General features: G+C 45.2%; 1 non-coding gene across 1 annotated transcript; it reads left to right on the plus strand.

Moving 5' to 3' along the window:
- The first annotated feature begins 287 nt into the window (after positions 1 to 287).
- trnav-cac (transfer RNA valine (anticodon CAC)) lies at positions 288 to 360 on the plus strand. The gene has a single exon. It is a non-coding gene; the product is annotated as a tRNA-Val (tRNA).
- The last annotated feature ends 18352 nt before the right edge of the window (positions 361 to 18712 follow it).

Consider the following 18712-nt stretch of genomic DNA (forward strand, 5'->3'; position numbering starts at 1 on the left):
CGTTTCTGAATTCTGTACTGAAACCAAGACCCTGGGTAAACACTGCCTTGTCACCCATTCCACGCCCGTGTTCAGCACTTAGGTTCGTTCCACAGCCTCGTCTTTGTAACACTCTACCTATACCCATATTCCAGGGAATAAAGTCCTAAACTATTTAATACGTGTTACTGAAAACGGAAAGTAACAGTGGGCAATGTTTTGTTCTTATTGCTGTGCTTCAGAGCAGGGCGGGGAGGGGGTGCCTCGGGTCATTGCTCAAGAGCGCAAAGCATTGAGCGCTTTGCACGGTTTCTGTGGTGTAGTGGTTATCACATTCGCTTCACACGCGAAAGGTCCCCAGTTCAATCCTGGGCAGAAACATTGTTTGGGTTTCATTGCTTCAAATGAACTTGAGATACTACTTTTCAGTTTGTGTTCAAGTTTACTGTCATGGGCATCCAGGTGTAAATATAATGAACATTTGCTTTTCTAGCAGTAGCGCATTGTATTTCAAACCTGGCAAAGGTAACTTAAAGAAAGAAGAATTAATAGAAATTATATATAATTTCCAGTCGAATATAAACGGATTTAAACCTAAGGAGGTTCGTGGATAACGTACACTGCGTAACGGGAGAATTAGCCTTCAAACCTATTGTCATGTATTGTCGCATGAGGATGCATTGTGGTTTCAACGGAGCTCACATCTCAAATGTTGTCATTGAGACTAACATCAGGAAGAATAACCGTGTGCTGCAAAATTTTAAACCTATTTTAACATGTTAAATTGCTTTCTTTTTCCAACCCCCTGTATTCCACCCCTTCCTAGTCCCACCATACAGACTCTCTGTTCAAATTCTCCGCCACGGTCTTCTAGGTTCCACCTTTTCCGTCTGCCTCTCCTCTCTCTCTATCTCTCACTAACCCCCCCCCCCCACACTCACACGCATTCAATCTCTCTGTTTTTCTTTGTTTTCTCTGTCGCGAGCAGCACCACAACCGCCCCACGTCAGCCGCGCAAATATTTGTGCTTCTTACAGTTTAAGCCGCGGTGAAAACAGTTGGTAACATCAACACCCAAATTATTCAGGACTCGAATCTGCCAGCGCCCGGTATTTACGGCATTATATTAATCTTCGGTTACCTTCTCGCCTTTATCAATACCGCAGAGATTTGGATTCTAATATAAACTTCGCGATGATTTTCCTGTTACTCCTCTAATTTTACCCCACTTTCTTGTGCCGATAACATCATTCATGGAGAAGTAACAATGTAAAAACAAGGCCGTGCCGGAAGTATTCAGACTGCCTACTCTGATTAACATGCACCGGGAACAACTCTACTATCCATGTACCTATGCGAAATTTTCAAACGTTGAGATCGAGCATGTATACACCACTTGTGCCGGCAGCTCATTCCACACCCTCGCGATCCTCTGAGTGAAGAACATCCCCCACTTCTTCCCACTTGAACTACTTATCTTTCAAATTTACCCCATCACATCTGTTTGTAGTCCCCACGAACCACAGTGGAGAAAACTTTTTTTTTGTATTTGCCACATCTGTGCCCTCATGATATTCAATTCCTCTGCCAAATCTCCTCTCCAACTTCTACTTTGTAAAGATTGCAGTCCTAACCGATTGAAACTTGCCCTATAATCAATAATTCCATACGAGTCAATATCTTTGTGAAATGTTGTTGTACTCATTGAACCCCGTGTATACCTTTCCTGTAGAGAAATAACCGAATCTGCGCACGATACTCAAATTAGGCCTCACCAAATCTTATATAACGTCACCCCTGAGACCGTTTTGTCCAGCAACCAACCTATTAACCCTGGCCAACCTATTAACCCTGGCCTAACCACTGGGACATTTAGAATTATCAATGAAACTAATAAGAGGTAAATCTTTTTATTGTGAGAGGAAATCGGAGACTCCCGAGGATCCCATGCCAAATAGGAAGGAACACAAAATCTTTCTCACGGAGGAAGCCGGAATTAAATCCGACGTCCCGAATTTTACTATCGTTATGCGAAGCGAACTGCCTCTGTACCCTTGCCTCTATATATCATGAGTCCACGTCGCCCATCTCTAGTCACTAGTCATAAGATTGTCTCTCATTCGCCGGTTTGGTCTCTTTTTTCCTATCAGGACTGTGCCAGCACTGATGAATCACACTGTTCTCCAGCCTTGTTTTGCATTGGCTTCCCTTTTCCATTCCCTTCAGCATGTCTGGTGCGGTGTTTTGTATCAATAGTTTCATGCGCGCTGATCTCGGAATTGCGTCAAGGGAAACGAGAATCCCAGTCGGGAAAGTATAAATAAGTAAATGCAGAACATAATCCAGAATGTTTAACAAAATGCTTCAAGGGGTTCTGGTTAAATATCAGAGAATGTATACAGTATACAATCTGAAATTCTTACTGTTTGTAGACATCCACGAAAAACAGACGAGGGCACCGAGGATTGAGAGACATAAATTATCTGTGAAATTTCCTCCTACAACCCTCAATGCATGCACACTGGTGATAGTCATTTCAAACCTGTCAGACTGATACTGACTTTCTGGTCTAACTATGACTCTGAATCTGATAAATCAATAAATCCACTCGGTTATACAAAAAAATGAAACCTAATTTTGTCCAAAATCATCGAAAGCGCATGTTTTCTAATTCAGGCATCATCTGGAAAACATCACCTGCGCCGTTATCAGACTCTCCATATCCTGTCTGAAATACAGAGGCCAGACCTCAATGCAAAATTCCACATGCAGCCTAATGATAATTTTATAAAGAATCGTCAGAAATTTGTCGATTACCTAATAGTCAATTCATCGACTGATAAATGCAATCATCCCACAGCGCCTTCTCTACCACCCTACCAACATGTGTAGTCGTTTTCAGTGCAGTGTGAACCTGGATCCCGAGAACCGTCTCCTCATGAATATTGCTGTGAATCTCAACATTACGAACATACTGTTTCTTTACATGTAATGGCCTAAGGTACGAAAAAGCGCAAAAGGACGCCCGATCATTAGCAGGAAGTAGAGATAGATGTATATAGGGAGGTAAGGGGGGATACATTAAACATAATAGGGTGTAATACTTGATGAATTTGACCTCCGAAATACTGCGAGGGACTGCCCAAGCGTCAACAACTTAGATTCGCTGAAGTGCGTTAATTGTTCCCAGGAATGCTTTGAGAGGTTAAATAAAAAATGATACTAAAAGTCAAATGGTTGAATTCGATCACCGTTGAAGGAATGAGTTTGTTCGATTGGCTGATGTGTTAGCGTGGAAGTTGCTTGGGACCGATGGCCATCACTCTGCTGGTTTACAGGTGTTTAGAGAGAACAGATAGAACTGATTGCAGACATTGAAGTCTAAGACCTTAAACGCGCGGACCGTAGTTTAGGTGGCATGGGGAAGGAAATCGCAAATGACGCCGGAAAAGTGTACAACCTTTAGGAAAACAGTGGAAGTATTTTCGTGTTCGAGTCAAGGGCAGTGACGACAAAATTAGGGCAGTTCATTTGGCAATGATCATGGAAGAAATAAACAGATATTTCAAGATACAGGCAGCTTGGATCAAAACAGGTCCTTGTGACGTCAAAGGGTCATGGCAGCACTTTAGTAGATCCATGAATATTTCTTTTTTTTTAAATTATAAAAGAGAAACGTGAAATATTGCCTTTAAAATACTGTACAAAATTCTTGAGCATATGTACATAGGGTGCCACCGACTTTTGCACCGTACTGTAGTAATTTAATATTTGCACTGTACTGCTGCCGAAAATAAATCATGGCATATGTGTGTGATGATAAACCTGTTTCATACATTGATTTTAATTGTAGTCTGAGAGTGGGGAGGGGGGCAGGGTGAGAGGAGATTCCAGGGAAAAGCTGATGGGCGTGGGGAAGGAGCGGAAGCACCGGACTGATATTCTGTAATAAACAATAAAGAAATTGTTTGGAATCAATTCTCCTTGCCGGGTATTTCAGGGATTTGTGTGCCCTGGTATAACATTCCTGCCATCTATCCCACAATCCTCCCGTGGAGGTCCATCCTTGTCCAATCCTTATCAGAACCTAATGTATTGAAAGTGCGGGAGACAGCTAATGTTGTGTCCTTATATAAGGGAAGCAAGATACAAGCCAGGGAACTACTGGTTGGACAGCTTTACAGCAGTAGAGAGTCGGCGAATGGATGGGGTTCGGACTGGCAGGATTTACCTGCAGAGAGAAGTAGTATCGCTGACATGCAGTGAGCTTGACAGAGTGAGCAAAGTGCAGGTGGAATTCAGTGTATGGAGGTGTGAGGGATACACTTCGGAACGAAAGGTTAATGTGTCGAAACGTTTCTAACTGAAGAAAATTCAGAAGTGATAAATACATAAGGATTTTTGGGTCTTTGTTCTAGATACCCTGAAGGCTAATTTACAGGTTATTTCGGAGTTATAAAGGCAAATGCAATGCGGGCACTCACTTCAAGGGGACTCGAATTTGCTGCCTCGGAAGGTGTGGAGACCAAGTCACTGGGTCTAGTGAAGAAAAGGGTTTAAATATTTTGATTGGAAAGTTTGCTAACGGTTTATGGGAGAAAGGAGATTGAGGTTGAGGAACAGATCACCCACTAAAGGATTGGTGAAATAATTCGATGGAACGAATGGCCTACTTCTATTCCGATATCCTGTGGTTTAATTGTTTTATCCCATGTCAATAGATTGTCTGAATCAACCATCGGGCCTTCACACACAGCCTTACTAAATTGCCTATCGGTGGCTTCTGCTACATTGCGGTCATTACACCTCTTTGTTATTGATTAAAGTACACCCAGGGTAACAAAGAAGGAAGGTTCCTTCCTCATAAATTCAGGCAATAACCTGTAGAAATTGACTCGCTTCAGATGATAATTCGACTTTGAGCAGAATATTGTGAGTAGAACACATCTAAAATTTCATACCATCGCACTGAACACAGGTAAACTCGACCGTTGAAGTTAGGATATCGGTAGACGTGGATATTGCCAGCTGACTGAGAACTGAGAGACGTGCTGATGTTGGATACCATCAGCTAACTCTCTCTGCGGTGTTGCCTGCTCAATCTGCGCAATCCGAGCCGGTCCCGATCTGATCTCCGGTCGCTCAGTGAATCCCGCCCTATCTCCGGATGACGGCAGTATTTCCGCTCGGAGACTCGTTTCCTTTCCGTCGCCGAGATGCAACGGCTTTGTAGGTCAGATGAGCGTTGCGTATTTACGCTGTGATGAGGGATACATTATTAAAAAGAAGGATGGCGGAAAGGAAAGCGGGAACATGGGGAAAAATGAGGAAAATAAATTTAATGAGTTTAATAACTGGTAGGGAGTTGGTGTCGCTGGCTGTGGGTCTTTTCCCGTGCGGTGTCGCTCGGCCACGAAACCAATTTTATGCTCCCTGCAACCCCACTTTCCTGTGACGGCCCGTTCTACAGTGTGCAGATGGAAAACACTGCGATTGCCTCTGAGAAGAACTAAAATAGCTTGTTTATTAATTAGTTGAATAATTGACATGAGCGGATGTTTCGCAGCGCTGATGAACTGCTCTCTAAACTTGTTCTGAGTTATTCCATAAATAAAAGTGTTTGTGCAGCAACTGAACACCAGCAGTATGTCTCCAGTATGTTCAAATATGTATTCCGAATCGTTGTAATTATTCTGATCCAATCCGGCGATGATGTAATAAAGGAATTCGGCAACATTCACCGACCACAGGATGATGAAGCTGCCGGAGATGGTGAGAAGTAAGATCACAGACCTCCTCCTGCTCTCCATCTCCGGGTCACTGCGGTTCTCCGTCTTGCTCTGACCCCTCAGCCCCTTACGGACGCGACTCGTCACTAAAATGTGTCTGACAGTCAGAGCGTTGAACAGTAGTATTAACACGAACGGGAGTAACGGCATTAGAACGATAGAAAAGCATCTAAATCCTACCCACCCGGGATCCGTATAGTAGCCCGGCTTTGTAATACAGTCCCAGGGTATATTGTCGATCACTTTCAAAGGACGATATCGAAAGAAGTAGGGCACATCCTTAAAAAAGAGCAGGACGCCGGTTGTTGTCAGAACCACAGCGGCAGTTTTCCCGGTGCAATATTTTGCTTTCTGATTCTGACAACAGATGGCGACAAACCGATCAAACGTAAAGCTGACGGTGAACCAGACAGAACAGTCGGTGGCTGCCTCTCCCAGGGCGGAGATCACACTGCACACCGGGGTGATGTCCAGGAAAGTCCCGGGGAAGTAATAATAACTGACCCGCCAAAATATGACCGCAAAGATGATGGTTAGTAGATCTGCCGTCGCCATGGCTACCGGTAGCGAGTGGTGCAGCTAGAGATGCCGCACTTTCCCCGGGACAGGAGCTCTGAGCGCCCACGGTGCCGTGCATGCGGCGAGGTGGGGCACTTTCAGAGGGAGTGTCCTAGCACCCGAAAACCTAGAGAGTCCACCGGGAATCAGTGCCCCAGCTAGCTCTGCCCAAATTCCATTCCTACTCCTACACCTGTGCCTGCCCCTGACCCTGTATCTACCCCTGTCCCTATTAATACATCTGTTCCAGTCTCTGCTCCTAGCCCTGTGGTGCAGGCGGGTGATCCTGAGGCTACGTGCAGGGAGGTTCAGGCGAGGGACGGGGTGCAGCCTGCGCTGGGCAAAAAAGTGAGGAAGAAATCCAAACACATGAAGAAGTCGGCCCCCGAGACCGCAGAGCTCACGCCCATTTGCCCTGAAGTGGTGCGGAAGGAGTGTTGGAAGCGGAGAGTAACGTTCCATCGATGAATCTCGCACCTGTGTGCTCCTCCGACTTGAAGAGGAGAAGGGAATGTTCCCCAAGAGAGCAGGGAATGTAGATACGGGGGTGTCTCGGAAAGAGGTGGAAAGCCGGGTGGATGTTGCTTCTAACCCCGAATCCCCAGATGTGGCCTTCCAATCTGTGTCAAGTATTTGGCTGAGCAACCAAATTCAACATTTCCAATTCTGTTCTTGACACAAAATGTATATTAACATATTGATCAGGACACAAATATATGTATATATTGATTACGACACAGATGTATATTAACCTATTGTAAATTATGTAAACCGTATGTTCCCATATTGATACTGACATGTGTTACCGCTCATCCCCTGTTGTTCTGCTCCTAAGATGTAAAAATTATTTCAATATTGTCACTGACAGAATTGTATAATTTATGTTCGGTGTGTTATCTGAATGTACTTGCCTGTGATGCAGCCATAAGTCAGTGTTTCTCTGTCCCTGTACCTTCCCGTACTTGTGCACTTGACAATAAATTCAAGAGGACCCTAAGAAAACTCAGTGACATTTGATTAGTGATGATCATAAGACCATCAGTCAGAGGAGCAGAATTAGGCCACCCGACCATCAAGTCAGCTCCACCATTCAACATGGCTAATCCTTTCTTTCCCCTCCTCAACCCCAGTCCCCAGCCTTCTCCCCGTAACCGTTGATGCCATGTCCGATGAAGAAACGATCAACCTCTGCCGTAAATAGACCCAACGACCTGTCTTGCACAGCTGCCCGTGGCAAGAAATTCCACAAATTCACCACCCTTTGGCTAAAGACATTTTCCGAATCTCTGTTTTGAAAGGGCTCCCCTGTATCCTGAGTCTGTGCCCTTTTGTGCTGGACTCTCCCTCCATGGGAAACATCCTTTCCACATCTACTCTCTCTAGTCCTTTCAGCATCCGACTGGTGTCAAGTCAAGTCAAGTCAAGTCACTTTTTTTATTGCCATTTCGACCATAACTGCTGGGACAGTAAACAATAAAAACGAGACAACACTTTTCAGGACAATTGTGCAATATGAAACAATACAAAAACTACACTGAACTACGTAAAACAACGCCAAAAAAAAAAAAAAAAAAAAAAACTACACTAGATTGCAGATCTACCCAGGACTGCACAAAACAGTGCAGGGATTACAATAAATAATAAACAAGACAATAGTCACAGTAGAGGGAAGTACGTTGGTGTCAGTTCAGTCAATGAGATCCCCCTCATCCTTCTGAACTTCAGTGAGTACAGACGCAAAGCCATCAAACGTTCATCGTATGATAACCCTTTCATTCCTGGAATCATCTCTGTGACCCTTCTCTGAACGCTTTCCTCGGCACCTCGGTCGGTCAAATGTAAAGAGCCAGTACCCTGTCAAATGCAAGACCCTGAACTGTGTTGATGAGCAGAAGGATATTGATTTATCAGTTCGCAGCTCCATAAATATACCTACAGAAATTGATAAGGCGGCTAAGGAGGCAAATGGCATGGTTGCCTTTGTTATTCGAGGCACTGAATTAAAAAGCCAGGAAGTTAGGTTGCAACTTTATAAAACTCTATAGCAATATGAACAAATAATTCAGAGTCTGTGTATTGTCGCAGTGAACATAGTCTGAGTGGACTGAGTGAGAGTGGTGAACTTCAGGCTTTAGTTTTTTGGGGCTTCAACGAAGAGAGACATCAGTCAGAGAAAGAAAGAAAGAATAAATAAGTAGATAGATAGATAGATAGATAGATAGATAGATGGATAGATAGATAGATAGATAGATAGATAGATAGATAGATAGATAGATAGATAGATAGATAGATAGATGGATAGATGGATGGATGGATAGATAGATAGATAGATAGATAGATAGATAGATAGATAGATAGATAGATAGATAGATAGATAGATAGATAGATAGATAGATAGATAGATAGATAGATAGATGGATAGATGGATGGATGGATAGATAGATAGATAGATAGATAGATAGATAGATAGATAGATAGATAGATAGATAGATAGATAGATAGATAGATAGATAGATAGATAGATAGATAGATAGATAGATAGATAGATAGATAGATAGATAGATAGATAGATAGATAGATAGATAGATAGATAGATAGATAGATAGATAGATAGAATGATAAATAAGTAAATAGAATCTCGAGGTAAGCTACATCTGGTCATTTAGGACAACAGAGAGTCCAGGCAGGATAGTTGAATGCTCCTCTTCACCAACGTCGGGAGGCAGGGAGACCTCCAGTGTTCCTGATTACTACAACGGCCAGAGGTGCATCCGGCTGCAGCTTCTAACAAACCGCGTTACGGAGCTGGAACTGGAGCTGGATTAACTCCGGATAATTCGGGAGGCTGAGGGGAGGCAGACAAATAAAGAGTTAGTTACACCCAAGGTGCAGGACACAGGAAACTGGGTGACCATCAGGAAGAGGAAAGGGGTTAACGAGACAGTGCAGAGTATCCCTGTGGCCAGACCCCCTCACCACTTTGGACACTGTTGTGGGGCAGTGACCTATCAGAAAAGTCACAGTGGCCGGGTCTCTGGCACTGAGTCCGGCTCTCTGACATCTTATCTGTTCTGCAGATTCCTGCATATCAACCGCTGATGACACTCGTCAAACGAGTTCAGAGGGAGATACAGACATGACCAGACGGAGGAACCTCAGCATTTCGGGACTGTTTTGAAAACACGGTCTGGATCATGTTCTGAGACGCGGCTGCCGACAGCGGACAGATCAACATCGACGAATATCTGAGAACTCCGAAGGGCATTGATGACGTTACCGTTATTAACACGATCTACGGGAGGACAAATCATGGCTGACGGCTGGCAATTGAAGTCGAAACACGTTTGAGAGATCGGGATTCTGCCGTCATATCGGGGGGAATAAGGCGGCTCTCAGGACTTTTCTGCTCAGTTTGATACACGGAACGACGTTCCGGGGACGAATGCCCCCCCCCCCCCACTTACAACCAAGCAACAGACACTTCTTCTCGCCTGTTGATATGAACTGGGGTGAAGAGCTGTGGCGGCGGCAGGGGTGGGAGAGGGAATGGTGAATGGGTGTCAGGATCAGATCAACCACTCCTTACTGAATAGCTGCTGCTGCGTGTTTATATATATTTTTATTCATATGTTCCCATGAAATATTTCGATTGGTATCGTTCGGCACAGACAAGGTGGGAAAAAGGGCATTTTCCTGTGTGTACTCTTCCATGTTCAGTGGTACTGACGAATTCAGTTTAGTATTTGAATTCCCCTTTGTTTATAATGAAGTTTTAAATAGTCCAGCAGAAAAATCAATCATGTTACATTCATGGAAAATGTATTGAAATTCGCATATGGGGTAAAATATTATCTCAAGTCAGGCGTGGGAATTCAGACTCCTGAATTGGTGGTGGAGACGCGCTCGCTGAATCGGGAGAGTCTAAGACCAGAGGACGCAGCCTCGGAATAGAGTGGCGTCATTTCAGAGCGGAGATCAGGAGTGAAGTCTTCGGGTGGAGAGTGGTGGATCTGGGGAATTCGTTGACTCATGCAGTTGTGGAGTCCGTCTTTATGTGTACGTGTTTACGGCTGATAGATTCCTGACTGATCAACGCATTAAGGGCTATAAAGAGAAGGCAGGGGAATGGGGCCGACAGAAAAACTGCATCTTCAACGATGAAATGGCGAAGCCATCCCGTTGGACCAACGGGGCTAATTCTGCTCCTAGATCTTATAGGAGAATGTTCCTGAATCGACTGGATGTAGGAGAAACATAGACAGGAACGCGATTGTTGTGGCAGCAGGTTAATAAACACTATAATTTAGAATAAGAACTATAGATTATTGCAAAAAATATTCTAATTTCCTGACCGGGAATCGAACCCGGGTCCCAGCGGTGAGACCGCCGAATCCTAACCACTACACCATCAGGGAAGCTACGGAAGCACTGTACACTCCGAAATATATCTAAGGAATAAGCAAATATAGAATAAAATATAATAATAATAATAATAATAATAATAATAATAATAATAATAATAATAATAATAATAATAATAATAATAATAATAATAATAATAATAATAATAATAATAATAATAATAATAATAATAATAATAATAATAATGTGATAAATATTATGTTTTTAAGCTGTACCGTCATTGGGAGTTTGTCAATCGGCTGTGGAATCCATTCAGTGATAGATTGAGCGATGTTTCCACTCATGTTTAGTTTACTAATGGTTGAGAGGGTATCAGTGTTCGTGCCCTGATCGTGGACAACATAATCTTTTTGTTCCCTCACCACCATCACCCACCGCCAACTGATAGCAGCAGCGAGAAGAGAGCACGGTCTGGATGGTGGGGACCGAAATGATTGACGCTGTTTCCTGCATCAGCGCTCCGGGTTGGTGTACTGGTACAGGGGTCAGCAACCTTTACCACTGAAAGAGCCACTTGGACCCGTTTCCCACAGAAAAGAAAACACTGGGAGCCGCAAAACCCGTTTGACATTTAAAATGAAATAACACTGCATACAACGTTTTTTTTTTTGCCTTTATGCTATGTATAAACAAACCATAATGTGTTGCATTTATGAAATTGATGAACTCCTGCAGAGAAAACGAAATTACATTTCTGCATGCAACAAAAACATTTTGAACTCCGAAAAAAAGACGTTGGGTTGAAAGTTACTTTTAAGTAAAATACTCAATGTCTATTTGAGTCCTTCTTGTATTTATGAAAAACGCCGAACTTAAATTTTCCGCCAGCAGCAAACCAAAAATAACATCAGCCAGCTGTCAGCCTGAAAAATAAAAGGACTATTTCACTGAACAATGAAAAAATATGAATATACATAAAATAATAGGCAATTAAAATATTTATCATACTTGGTTAATGGGATTTCTGCTCCTGGACCTCAGCGCACAGCGTCTGCACATCAGGGCTGTATGACGTCACCTTCATCTTTACACAGGATCGCAAGCTGTCATCTGTGAGGCGTGCGCGATGTTTGTTTTTAATAAAGTTCATGTTGGACAACACCTGCTCACTTACATATGTGGATCCAAAGATCGACAGGACTCAAAGCGCATACTTTTTAATGTTTACATAAATGTCGGGCATAGCATTCCATGTTTCAAACACAAGTTTGTCCGGTTTTAGAAGGTTTTCAATATCACTCCCATTTGTGTTTCTGAGCAAGAACGGCCTTCTGACGGGCAACATCTTCAAGGTCTGCTGTCAAGCGTCTAAACTTGGACACCCATATGTCTTTGTCGGCTATGTCGGCCAGTTCCATCTCAAGATCAGGTTGACTCACACCTGCCAATGCAGTCGTATTCAGTAGGGATGGATCGATGCTTAGGGGAGTGACCGGGAAGGATAATGTGTTTTTTTCCTCTCTGAACTCACAGAAGCGTTTCCCAAACGATGTTTGCATTGCGATGATTGCAGAATGTAAATACTCCGAAATTATCATGTCGTGAACTTGTTTGAACTCTCTCAAATTGGAGAAGTGAGACAAAGTGCCTTTCTGTAAATCTCTGGCAAGCAACGTCAACTTGGGCTCGAATGCCAAAACATCCTCCAACATGTGCAGGGCTGTGCGTCCTTTCCCCTGAAGAGCTGTGTTCAGCGAGTTCAGGTGCGCTGTCATGTCTACCATGAAGTGTAGCTTTTCCAGCCACTCTGGCTGTTCCAGCTCAGGAAAGGTGAGCCCTTTGCTGCCCAGGAAAGTTTTCACTTCTTCCAGACACGCGACAAAGCGTTTCAGCACCTTCCGTCTGGACAGCCAGCGATAAAAACACGTTGTAGCGGTGTCAGTAAACTGCAGTCAAAGATAGCTTTATTCGAACTAAACAGCCTTGCTTTTAAGCCTCCCTCAACCCAGCCCCCATTGACGCAGATGCTGCAAAAGACGCGTACTCACAAACCCCCGTAGGCTATCTCCCTTAGCCGGAATGCTGGCTAATTGTGAGCCGTTTCGGATGTGCCAGCCACACTTAGATTGTACAAGATCACCATAATCTTCAAATTTAGAATTACATTTCAAAAGCTAACAAACTAACATAAAATACATTTTAATTAAATACAATTATTTCCCAAAGCCACAGGGAGCCGCAGCACAGAGGTGAAAGAGCCACAAATGGCTCGGGAGCCGCAGGTTGCCGACCCCCGTACTGGTAGTTGTGATGAAATAGGCCGTAAACGCTACTGTATGTACGCTTTTGCTTTCAAAGGTATTGATGATCTATACCTGGCCGTAAGTCAACTATAAATATACTCGCCACCGCACCTCCATGGAAGGCTGTCAAACAATGAGATGAAATGCCTGAACTTCGTAAACATCTGAGAGAGCAGAGGAGCTGCCGTGCCTTCTTTTTAATGACACGTACGTGCTAGACCAGAGCAGATCTTTTGATAGGGTAACTCCACAGAATTCAAAGTTACTGACACTCTCGCCCTCTGATACCCTAATGAGGAGTAGTTCACGGACCTCCGGTGTCTCCTTTCAGTAGTTAATGATCTGCTCTTTACTTTGGCGACGGTGAATAGGCGGTTTCTGTCGTGCCGCGATTCAGGCAGACTTTCAATCTCCCTGCTATATACCGATTCACCCTAACTTTTCATACGAGAAACAACAGAGGTACCGTCAGCTAACTCAAATGTGGCATCGGGGTTGTACATAGCCTCCCTCACAGTTATACAGCGAGAAGTGCAGGGGCTGAGCCTACTGGTGCTGATGGTGATTTTGGAGGGGATGATATCACCAATGAGAACTGTCTGACTTACAGCAGTGGGGAAATCGAGGATCTATTGCACAAGGTGTTATTGACGCATAAATATGATTATCGATTAGTTCTGTGGGAATGACAGTGCTCAATCCAGAGTTCTAGTCAATGACGTGCATCACGATGTATCGACCTTCACTCTCTACTTGTCCCCGGGACGAGTAAATAGTCAATAAATTGGCATCTGTCTTTGACCTAGAGACGCCAGACAAACTGCAGCGGACCCAAGTCGCACCTCGGCCTAGTGCCGATACATTTCGTCCCCAACCACTCAAAACACTTAATCAAAGTGGAGGTTGGTGCTTCCGGACGATAGTCTTTGAGGCAGGTTACCACAAACCTCTTGGGCGCCAGTATGGTCGAAGACCTCCTGACACTGTGAGCAGCTCAGTCCGCCGCGGCGAGCGGTTAACGGTACAAGTGAAATCTCCAGCCATGTAATTCGCACAGCTGATCAGACAGCTGCCACGAATCTGGCGCTCAGCAGGTTGAAGATCTCTTGTTCATCCAGTTCTGCCGGTCGGGAAACCGTCCGGACTCTGAATGAATCAGTGGGGAACACGAGTGATCATTATTCGTGTCTTTATAAAGACTGCAACATCTGCTCTGGCGGTGTGTAACATGTGGTTTGGATCACAGAGGAGAACCGTCTCGGTAAGTTGCCCCGACAGAACTTAATCATTGGATGTTCCAGCTTGGGAGAACAAGCGTGCAGCAAGAAAACTATGTACGGAGAGCATGAAGAGTCAATCATGAATCAACACTCCCCTACCACCGCCACCACAATAACTTATCACCCTCTCCGAACGGTGGATTGAGGAGCCTTCAGCTGCTCCACCGAAGTGAGCCGTGTCTCCATGAGACAACACTCCCCTACCACCGTCACAATAACTTATTACCCTCTCCGAACGGTGGATTGAGAAGCCTTCAGCTGCTCCACCGAAGTGAGCCGTGTCTCCATGAGACAACACTCCCCTACCACCGTCACAATAACTTATTACCCTCTCTGAACGGTGGATTGAGGAGCCTTCAGCTGCTCCACCGAAGTGAGCCGTGTCTCCATGAGACAACACTCCCCTACCACCGCCACCACAATAACTTATTACCCTCTCCGAACGGTGGATTGAGAAGCCTTCAGACTGTTCCACCGAAGTGAGCCGTGTCTCTATGAAACACTGAAGTCACCAGTCCCCCATTTCCCTCCGAAACAGCAATGTTGAAGTTACGTCATGTGTTTTGCTTTCTAGTAACTGGCCTTTTGTGGTAATCGTGCCGGGTAGAGGTGGCTCCATGTCCCATCGTTTTAGTCTGGCATGAAGTCTTCCGAACCGACCTCTTTTCCGGTAATGGTAATGGCTGAACTTCGCTGATCGCTGAAAGGTGTCGCAGCTGCATTCCCGAGAGTCAAGTCCACCTGGTCCTTCAGCAGCTCGTTAAACTGCCGATTAATTTAGACAGATCAACAGTACGTTTCCTAAAGGGAAATTACGGGCTTCAGATTGATGCGAATGTGGTACAGAAGAAGCACATCGAGACATTTTGCGAGCTGTCGGCGGTAAGTCGTCTGTATCGACAGTGCCATTGTGGATCTTTGAATTTATACACGAACTCAAAGCTCCCTGAAGCCTCATCGATGATGAAGGCATCCCGCACTTACCTGAGCCTACAAACTGCATCACATCGCACAGCATGGTTAAACACGATCTGTCTTTGATCTGTACAGCTAATGGAATAACGATGCATAAATTGCAGGCCATTGAGTCTACCAGCGCTGGCGGAAATCTCTGCAGATCTGCTCTCGTCTCTGCCGCTGCTGCAGACAGCGGCTGCTCAGCAGGGAAGTGTTGTGTTGACGGGGACTGGCTCTCTGCAGATCTGTTCTCGTCTCTGCCGCTGCTGGAGACAGCGGCTGCTCAGCAGGGAAGTGTTGTGTTGCATCCCTCGAAGCGTGCACAGCATTTCCTTGAGAGATTCGGTAGGGAGGCCGACCTGTAAGACTTTGTGTTGATGTGGTTTTGTTCTCTGCAGAGTTCTTCTCATCGCTCTCACTGCTGCAGACCCTCATGATATAAAACACCTCGTTAATCCACCCCTCAGCGTCCTGTGCAGCAGGGAGACATCTGTCAGTTTACGCAACATCGCCTTATAACTCAAACCGGGTGTTCCAGGTAGCATTCTTATGAAACGTTTCCTTACAGGTGAGCAGCCGCTGTCGGTAGCAATGTTACCGAACATGAGAAGGACTCCGCAGAGAGCAAACTCACATGAACATGAAGTCTAACAGATTGGCTGAGAAGAATTGAAAGACTGAGAAGCCCCAGTGAATTGTTTATGAAAGTGTTTTCAGAAATACTGCAAAGACTAGACACATACTATTATAGGTTGCGTACAACGAAGACGAGGCATTACGTTTTCCCCGAGGGTGGAGTACTCCGGTTAATCCCCACGCGGAATTGAGACAACCATTCTGCAGGGAGTGAGAAACAGAATGGAACCGAATCCGCCAGTTTGGCAAAACGACCGTGACAGGACTCGAACCTGCCATCTTCTGATGACTTCCAATCCAGCTCCGAAGTCAGACACCTTATCCATTAGGCCAAACGGTCCTATTGTAGGAGAAATGTCAGGGGAAAAATGGGGACCATGCTGACTGCTGCAAGTTGTTTCCACGTGTAGAGTGATTTCCCGACCGAGCTAAAAGTACAGGCACACAGTGTTCTCATCCCAGGTGAGCATTCAGCCATTGTTTTCAATATCTCTGCATTCATTCTTGCTTTGGGCTCTTCATTTAAATTCAATTATCTCTTTCTGTCACACAGAAAGGATTTCTCAAAGCCACACGTCACTGACTTTAGTGACGGCGTTATATTCTGGGGTTGCAATCCCAAATAGGATTGAATAAGCAGGGCCAGGAGTGAGTGGACTATCAGGGTCGATGCCGTTCATTTGACAATGCCTGGGGAGCGGTTGTCAATGGTAACCAGCACAAAGAGTCTACCAGCCAGAAGGGGAACGGAAGAGGGAGGGAGAGAACGGAGAGAGATGAAGAGATACAGGGGTGGTGGGAGAGAGAGAGAGAGAGAGAGAGAGAGGAGAGAGAGAGAGAGAGAGAGAGAGAGAGAGAGAGAGAGAGAGAGAGAGAGAGAGAGAGAGAGAGAGAGAGAGAGACAGAGAGAGAGAGAGAGAGAGAGAGAGAGAGAGAGAGCGACAGACAGTCAGAGAGGCAGACAGGCAGACAGAGAGAAATTCTTACAATTTCGTTAGGGAAACGAAATCGCAGGTTCGCACTCTGGGGTTTACATAAGTTCCCGTTTGAGTTGATCTGTCGGTCTGTCATTCTCCAGCTATCCCTTCCCATTGATGTATCTCCCTCTCTGAGTATGTGGATGTGTCTGAAAGCTACTGCCTGGTCTCTACAAGCAAGGCGATAGTCCGCCACATTAAAGCAGCAACCCCATTGCCTGATGTTCGATGGTACGTTGAGAGAGTGGAGAGTGGAAAGTGCGTTCGGATAGAATCAACTTCGACGAGGAGTAGGTGTTGTAACGTCGAGCCGGATGATGTCTCGTCGGCAGGTAGAGATGAAAACGTCCGGGGAGGCACAGAATTAGATCGGGTTGTCCAAGAATTGGAGAGGGTTTCGAGACGGGAGAAGTGATTATCAGTGCGGGGTTGAAAATTCGTTCATAAAAGGTAGGGTCGGAAACGGAGTTCAATGTGAAGTGCATATCACCTTCCAAGCAACAGCTCGTCCCGAAAGTTTGAGAAGCTTCAACGCGTTGTTTAAGTAAGTATTAGTAGAAATACATCGCAGACGCGACACGTAACATAATTTACATATAATGAAGAAGTGATATTTCGCTCGGTTTCCCAGCAGGGCGGAGTAATCCGGTTAATCCCCGAGCGTGCAGTCACATGAGGCAACTGTGCTGCAGAGAGTGGGTAACAGAATGGCACCAAAACCGTCAGGTTGGTAAACCGACCGTGATTAGACTCGAACCTGCAATCTTCTGATCACTTCGAATTAAGCACCGAAGTCGGACGCCTTATCCATTCGGCCACACGATCGTCTTCTGCAAGAAATGCGAAGAGAAAAAATGCGAAACGTGCGAATTGCTGTCAGGCATTTCCGCGAGATGACTCATCCGCTGACCGATCTAAACGTAATTTTAAAACGCAGTGTTTTCATCCCAGATGCACATTCGACTACTGTTTTTAATATCAATAAATTTTGCAACTTTGTTTAAATGTAATATTCTATTTCGCTATTTCTCTTACAGACAAAAAAAAAACACATCTGTAAAGATGCACGCCACTGACTTTTGAGGCGGCTTTATATTCTGGGATTGGAATCAGCAAGAATGGTCCAATAAATACAATTCGTCATTGATAGAGATGCGTGCTCTCTTTTTCTAAATGTCAGCCGTCACTTGCAGACGCCAGAACCGACCAGCCTGCGCTTGTCTCGGTGAAGGTTTGGACATTGGGATCTGCTGTCTCAGGCAGTGCTCTGTGCGCTTCAGTGTTTCTCTAGTTTAGTGGCTATCGGCCTGCGCTTGTGTCGGTGAAGGTTAGGACATTGGGATCTGCTGCCTCAGGCAGTGCTCGGTGCGCTTCAGTGTTTCTCTAGTTTAGTGGCTATCGGCCTGCGCTTGTGTCGGTGAAGGTCAGGACATCGGGATCTGCTGCCTCAGGCAGTGCTCGGTGCGCTTCAGTGTTTCTCTAGTTTAGTGGCTATCGGCCTGCGCTTGTGTCGGTGAAGGTCAGGACATTGGGATCTGCTGCCTCAGGCAGTGCTCGATGCGCTTCAGAGTTTCTCTAGTTTAGTGGCTATCGGCCTGCGCTTGTGTCGGTGAAGGTCAGGACATTGGGATCTGCTGCCTCAGACAGTGCTCTGTGCGCTTCAGTGTTTCTCTGGTTTAGTGGCTATCGGCCTGCGCTTGTGTCGGTGAAGGTCAGGACATCGGGATCTGCTGCCTCAGACAGTGCTCGATGCGCTTCAGTGTTTCTCTAGTTTAGTGGCTATCGGCCTGCGCTTGTGTCGGTGAAGGTCAGGACATCGGGATCTGCTGCCTCAGGCAGTGCTCGGTGCGCTTCAGTGTTTCTCTAGTTTA

Source organism: Hypanus sabinus, unplaced genomic scaffold (genome assembly GCF_030144855.1).
Source record: "Hypanus sabinus isolate sHypSab1 unplaced genomic scaffold, sHypSab1.hap1 scaffold_1991, whole genome shotgun sequence".
NCBI lineage: Eukaryota > Metazoa > Chordata > Chondrichthyes > Myliobatiformes > Dasyatidae > Hypanus > Hypanus sabinus.